Source organism: Lolium rigidum, chromosome 1 (assembly GCF_022539505.1).
Source record: "Lolium rigidum isolate FL_2022 chromosome 1, APGP_CSIRO_Lrig_0.1, whole genome shotgun sequence".
NCBI lineage: Eukaryota > Viridiplantae > Streptophyta > Magnoliopsida > Poales > Poaceae > Lolium > Lolium rigidum.
In genome coordinates, this window is record NC_061508.1 from 104,657,933 (window position 1) to 104,666,001 (window position 8,069).

Here is an 8,069-nt window from a genome sequence, read left to right on the forward strand (position 1 = left end):
ATACCCTAATGGTACTACGGATGCACACAACAAAAAAAGAAAAAGAAAACTAAGAAAAGATAAGTCCCGCTAAAGTATTTCAACCGTAGTAGCAACAACACATCCACCACCAAGACAACACCTGAATTCCAGGCTCTCCAAAAGCGACACCTTCAAGAAGAAAACAGTGCACAAACGCCGTCGTCGCCCGATCAAAAGATCTTAGCCTTTCACCCTGAAGATAGTCTTCGCTCTCAAAACAATGCCTTCAACAAGGCCATTGCCAGACACAACCAATTAAGACCAGACTTTAGATTTTCACCCTGAAAGGTGAGACTCTGAATTTCACCTATGATGTCACCCCCACATTCATATTGCTGCCGTGAAACCCAGAATACCAAGCAAGTCCCTCAACAACACACATACTCGAACCTCCATCGCTAGTCCTCCAATTTGGCCTTCATGATATTCTTCGCCTCTGATTTCACCATGGACCAGAATGTCATCTGATGGCAACACGGAACAGAGCTTCGCGCCGCTCCCTCCAAAACCAAACGGTCGGAATAAAAGCATGGGTGCGCACGACCGAATACCACCCGATCCAGCAAACTCCACGCATAAGGTGCACTGTTACATTTGCCGGCGGAGCCTTCCGAAACTCATCACTCCAGCTAAATCCAGAAGGACGAGCATCAAGTAGATCTTCGTCTTGGCGCGAGAGGAACCCTATGACCGCCGCATTTATTCAAACCACGCGAGCAACCCCCACAGCATCCTCTGGCAACCCGCAAGCTGCCGCACCAAACCCAACCAGTGGCCCAAAGGCTAGACCAGCAATGAGAATGGTGATGGCAGAGCAGGGTCGATCCCCACCGGATCTGGCCCAACCACGCAGTGTAGATGACCGGGGAGGCGGCACGGGAGAGCCCCAAATCGAGATCTTGGGTTCCCACCACCACCCAGCCCGACCATGAATGCGGTGACCCAACATACCACTGCATTTTATAGTATACAAGTCGTTGATATGATACTGATGAAGGGGCTTCTTCACAAATACCACATCCCTGAGAGTGGTACAACAGAAACATTGCAGGTCATAAGCACTTCACATTATTATTACATAACAAAGTTCTCAACCACTTGGTATTCTCAAAGGTCCGATGAGAACACCCTAAGAACATCACTTACTTAAGGTAGCATTACAACTTGAACCACTAAGTAGGCAAGATGAGAGCTCAACAACTTATTTAGGTAAGTCACTACGGTGCTCGGCTCTACTATGCCTACGACATGTCTCTATTCCTCCGCCTCCACGTCATCAGTTTCATAGACTATCTCATAGTCCACGCCTTCAACTCCCCGGACAAGTCAGGCTCCTCGTAGACCAACTCATATTCTCCTTCTGGTGCTCTAGTGTAGGCCTCCTCTTTGGTATCACAGTCTAGCAAGGGTTTAGAAATAAAGTGAGTACATAGGTACTCAGCAAGTTCAAAAGAAAAGGCGTTTGATGCACTAACTACGACCATTGATCAGAAAATCTCAGGTCAATGCATGTTTCACAAACATTTCTTCAAAGATTTATTTTATTATGAAAACTATGTCTGCCAGTCTTCATAGGTTGACCAGAACTTCATGGAGTTCCTTTCATGTCGTGTTCGTAGTTCCCTTCTCGGAACAGGAAGTGACAAGCCACAATTTGATACACTCTGTGAGGTGCGTTACTTTTCCCATAAGAGAACTTATCCTTGTTGCCCGGGCGTACTTTCACGCCCACACTTCCTTGGTGTGAGGCCCAGTATAAGAACCAAACCAATCACTGCCTTCTCCGTGACCCTGCATACCCACTCTTTTGTCCATACCCACATCCCCGGTAGACATTACCCGAGCATACGAATTTAACCACGATTTGTCATGGACAATCCATCATAGATGATAGAGCGCCCTTCATCCACATGGATGGGGAGATTAAGTCCATCCCAAACTACTGAGTGTTCTCGCAACACACAATCAGGATCTATCAAGTCTGTTGATATGCAGAAGGGAAAAGATACAACTGACTTCCCTAGATCTATTATAGAACTTATGGTTAACGCGATATGTACGACGCTAGAATCACTAGACGACATTGGTGATTAGTCCTAGATGAGTAGAACTCTTGCAATGGAATCTCTACCATCAACACATACCATGGTTCCATTGCCCACCACATAGTCATATTCATAATTAGAAAAGTAACATTTCATTTTCAATGCAGGAGTGATAAGTATATTGCTTTCCGAGAAATTGATAGAAAATAATCAATATGGCATGAGCAAGAGTGAACTTGCCTAGAGACTGCGAGACAGTGCAGTTCGAGGGTTTGGATGGAACCTGAACCTCGGGTTCTAAAAAGAAGCATCATTGTTTGATAAGGACAATGTTATAAAATTCAAATGATGTATGCATGGTGGATTCCATTTGGTTAAATCCCTTTCCCCGGAGTATTAACATAATTTCTTAAGATTTGAATATTAAAGCTTTATTAGAATATTAATTCATCTAAATAATAATTTATGATGATTTAATTAATATTTCAATAAGGATTTTCCTCAAAAGAGAAAGACTTGAAATAATAGAATTTATCTTTTTGAAAATATTTGTTTTAACAAATATTTAAAGGAATTTGAAATTTCCTTGATTTTTATGTTCAAGGAAATATTTCAAATTTAAATTCCAACTTAGAATTCATTTTAAAATTTCTTTCACCAAAATTTATATTGTTTATTTTATTTTATTTTATTTTGATTAAGAAATATTTTAATATATTATTCATTTTTTTTGAATTTTTGGAGTTCATTTGGATTTATTAGCAATTTTCCAAAATGAAAAGGTTTAATTCAGAAGTGAAATGTCTAAATTACCCCTGGTCCCACTGGTCAGCTGATACGTCCAAAATGTACCTACTTTCCCGAACACTTTTTCTGTTGTTTGCCCTCTATATTGTGTATTTTGAATACAACTAACACGGACTAACGTTGCTTTCAGCAGAATTGCTCTGGTGTCTTGTTTTTGTGCAGAAATCCAACTTTCGGAAAGTTCTTTAAAAATATAGAAAAACAAATATTTCACCTGAAGACTCCTGGAGCCAGAAGACGAGACGGAGGGGCGCCACGAGGGGCCCACACCCACCCTTGGCACGGGCCAGGCCTTGGCCACGCGAAGGGGTGGTCTGGCCGCCTCGGCCACCCCGTCGACCTCTCCTTCGCACTATAAGATGCCCCAGGACCTGAAAACCGAGGGGGGGGGGGGGGGTTGATGTTTTTCCAGAAAGAGTTCCAGAAACCCCAATCCGGGGACCAGAAACTCCGTTCTGGCACCCTGCCGGGACGGGGATTTGGAGAAGATCATCGCCATCGCCATCACCGACGCCTCTCCATCAACCAACCATGATTTCCCCATCAGTGTGTGAGTAATTCCCCGATGTAGGCAGTAGGGGATGGTAGGGATTGTATGAGATTGGCTATGCAATAGCTATAAGATTGTTATGGGCATAGTGCCTAGTATCCGTTGTTAGTATTTTTGACATTGTTGCAACTTGCTATGCTTAATGCTTGTCACTTTGGGCCCGAGTGCCATGATCTCAGATCTGAACATGTTATTGATTAATGAGGATAATTATTGTTTTTGATCATATCTGCAAGTTGTATACACATATTGTTGTCCGGAACCCGAGGCCCCAAAGTGACCAAGAATTGGGATAACCGGAGGGGATGGCTATGATGTTAGGATCACGTGTGTTCACGGAGTGTTAATGCTTTTCTCCGATACTCTATTAAAAGGAGTACCTTAATTAACCAGTAGTTTCCCTAGAGGCCCCGCTGCAACGGGCTGGTAGGACAAAAGATGTCATGCAAGTTTCTCAATGCGAGCACGCACGACTAAATAGGAACACACGCCTATGGATATATTATGCTGGGATGCTTTTATCATTATTACTTCCAATGCCTATGTATTTCTATTACATGGACTCTCTCATTCATGCAACGCCCGTTCATCCATCCTTGTGCCTACAATATTTTAATCATGTTGTCTACTGCAATCATCACTATTGCTGTTTTTATTTTGCTACTGATGTTACTTCACTACTCCTACTGCCATAAAACTGTTACTACTAATAAACTGTTGCGAGCAAGTCTATTTTCAGGTGCATGTGAATTGAAAACTCACTTCTTGAGCTTATAAATATTCTTTGGCTCCCCTTGTGTCGAATTAATAAATTTGGGTTTTACTTCCCTCGAAGACTGTTGCGATCCCCTATACTTGTGGGTCATCAAGACTATTTTCTGGCGCCGTTGCCGGGGACCATAGCTTTATTTACAAGCCCACTTGAAGGTGATATTGTTCGTTGCAATTTATTTATTATGGGAAAAGCTCCTGAATCAAAGTTCCCTATATTGCCATCGACTACAAGAAGAGGTACAACTCTTAACACCTCTGTCGCTCTTGATTCACCATCTGTTATGAGTAAGCTTCTTATTCCACCACATGTTACTACTACTTCTGCTGAATCTGATAATCTCCTGATGATTTTGATGATGATTCTACTGTGCTTGATAAGAGTGGTTCGTTAGGTCCTTTCCTACAATTTCTAGAGCTAAACCAATTGAAAATGTTAGAAATACTATTACACATGTTAGTTCACCTCAAGCTAGGGGGAATCCTAGCGATGATCTTGATGAAACTTATATAGAACTTGATGACGACTTCATTGAAGAATGTCATGCTACTAGAGATGCAAGTGCTATGAGAAGTCTTCTTGCAAGACGAGTTGTTAGATATAAGTTGTCTCTTGATGCTAAATTTGCCACATCTCCTATAAATATTAGAGATAAGGATTATGATTTCTCTCTGGATTTATCTTACACATCTATTGTTGAGAAAAAACCTTTCTGTGGTACTGAAAATGAAAGTGCTATGAAACATATGAATGAACTCTCTACTTTGAGCAATTTATTCTCCGATGATATTAAGATACGCACGTACTTTGTCACTAAAATTTTCCCTTTCTCTCTGAAAGGAGCAACTAAAATTTGGTATGATAATTTGTCTCCAGGATCTATTGATAGTCCTATTGGTTTGGTTAATGCCTTTTTCAGAAATATTTCCCTGCTAGTGCTCAACATGCTGCTTTGCAGAATTTTTTTTGACTTTGTGCAGGTAGAAGGAGAGAAATTGCCTGAATCTTGGGCACGATTTTGTTCTTTAATCAGAGCACTACCGAAACATCCATTAGCTAAAAATAAACTCTTTGATATGTTTTATAATGGACTAACCATTGAATCTAGGACATACCTGGATAGTTGTGCTGGTTGTGTTTTTCAGGAAAAGAACCCCTGCTAAAGCTGAGGGATTATTGTCTAAAATAAGCAAAAATTATGATGATTGGACTACACCGGAGCCGACACCAACACCAAATAAAAGGGGAATGATTGAATTAAATGATGAAGTGATGAGGGAAGCCAAGAAATCTCTTAAGGAGAAGGGTATTAAATCTGAAGATGTGAAGAATCTACCACCTATAGAAGAATTATGTAAGCCAATCCCTCGTTCTTCCACTATTGAGGTACACTCTCTCCAACGCTTTGATAATAGAGATATTCCCTACTCTAAACCTCCTGATCAATGCTTAGATGAATTTGATAATTATATTTTTAAGCAAGATAATTTTAATAAGAGAGTGGAACATCACCTAATGAAAAATTCTAGAGCTATCAATAATTTGCATGATATTGTGGAAAGAACCTCTAATGATGTTAAATTGCTTGTTAAACATTTCCATACGGTTCAAACTCAAATTTATCAGCTCATTAAGGTGCAAAAATATTTGCTAGTTAATGCTTCCAAGGAAAACATGCTTATAAAATAAGAACTAGAAGTGGTGTTTCTACTCAGGATCATCTATATCCTGAAGGACATCCAAAGAGAATTGAACAAGATTCTCAAGAAGCTAATGATACTAGGACTAAGTCTAAGAAAAAGAAGAAGAAACATAAAACTGTTGTAGAATCCTCTGAACCTGCTAAAGATCCTAATAGTCTATCTATCTCTGATGCTGAAACTGAAAGTGGTAATGATAAAAATGATGCTTCTGATAAAGAAGAAATTGAAGAACCTGAAAAGCATACTAAGAATACAAAATACACTAAGGAAGATTTCATTGCTACTAAACATGGTAGTGAAAGAGAACCTTGGGTGCAAAAACCAATGCATTTTTCCTGATAAGAAACATAAATCAAAGGAGGAAGAACATTATAATAAGTTCTGTGAATGGATGAAACCTTTGTTTTTGCAAATTCCTTTGACTGATGCTATTAAATTTCCTCCTTATTCAAAGTGCATGAAAGATATTGTCTCTAATAAGAGGAAGATTCCAAATGAGAAAATTTACACTATGCTCGCTAATTACTCTTTTAATGGTAAGGTTCCAAAGAAGCTTGGCGATCCAGGTATACCCACCATTCCATGCTCCATCAAAAATAATTATGTTAGATCTTCTTTATGTGATTTGGGAGCAGGAGTTAGTGTTATGCCCTTTTCTCTCTATAGAAGACTTGATCTAGAAAAGTTAATACCAACTGATATATCTTTGCAAATGGCTGATAAGTCTACTACTACTCCTGTTGGTATATGTGAGGATGTTCCTATTCAAGTTTCTCATCATTGTATGATATTAACTGACTTTGTTGTGTTGGAAATGTCGGAGGATGATAATATGTCTATTTTTCTTGGGAGACCTTTTCTTAACACTGCAGGGGCTGTTATTGATTGCAATCAAGGAAAAGTAACTTTCAATGTCGATGACAATTGACATACGGTTTATTTTCCCTAGAAGATTGATGTGAATTATGGTCTAAACTCTATTATTAATGTTGATACCATCCAAATTGGGAAATTTAATTTGCCTTTGCCCAAGCCAAAGGAGAAGAATAATATTGTCATGATTGGAACTATTCCCGTCGAGGTTGAGGTAACATAATCATTGTGTGAAATACAAGGTTTTGCTTCATATAAAATTGTTTTGATAACAAGACTTGATCAACCTTGTTAGCAAAATAATTTCGAATGAATGAAACTATGTTTTCACTGATGTACTATTGATTGACTTTGTATTAGAAGGTCTTAGAGTTGCTGTAAGTTTAGTTTTGATTTTGTTTTTCATCATTCCATAATTGTTTTCCTGCGATAGAATCATAATTCAAATTCTGAAAATTGCCCAAAAATAATGTTTCTCGAAAAATTCCAGAAAATGTATAGAAAATTTTTACGCATGAAAAGGAGCAGAGAGGCACCTAGGGCAGCCCAAGGGGACCCATCAGCCAACCACACCATGTGGTGGCATGGCTGGCCCCTGGCCGCGCCAAGGGCAGGTGTGGGGCCCCCTATCCCTCCACTTGCTCCCTCCTCTGCCATTAGACTCTCTCTCCCGAAAAATACACCCCCTATCACAATCTGTTTTGTTTAGTATTCATAGGTAGCCGTGGTTGCGCTCAAAGGAGGAGTTGGACGAGTAGCTTTGACTTCTTGGATTCATTGGGCATCAGCAGCAGCAGGAGAAGGAGGTGGCCCCTGAGGACTACACCGCGCACTACACCGAACCGTCCTCGAGTTCATACCAGGACGAAGGTGCCTCTTCGTCGTATTACGGAAGGAACATTTCTGTTGATGCTTGGTCACCATGGGGTTGATCTCCACTTAGGACAAAAGCTTAAGCTTGGGGGGAGGTATACCGACATCTCACTCATCTACATATCATATTCTGTCGGAACTTTGAATATCCATGTTTCGCTTTCCTTTTGTTCTTGTTAGTTTCGTTTCAGTAATTTCTCTTTATTTGAATCTTGGGAGTTGTTAGTAATGTAATAATCTCTCCTTAGATTATTTGTTTCGATTTATACCAAGGATAGCCTCTAATCGGAAGGAGGTAAGAATTTGGGGAGTTTCTGTCTAAAAACAGATTCTGTGTTGTCACCATAAAAATTCGTATAAATAGCCAGAATGAAATTTTGAGCTGCCAACTTTTGAGAATATGCCCCAGGTTTTTATATAACTTT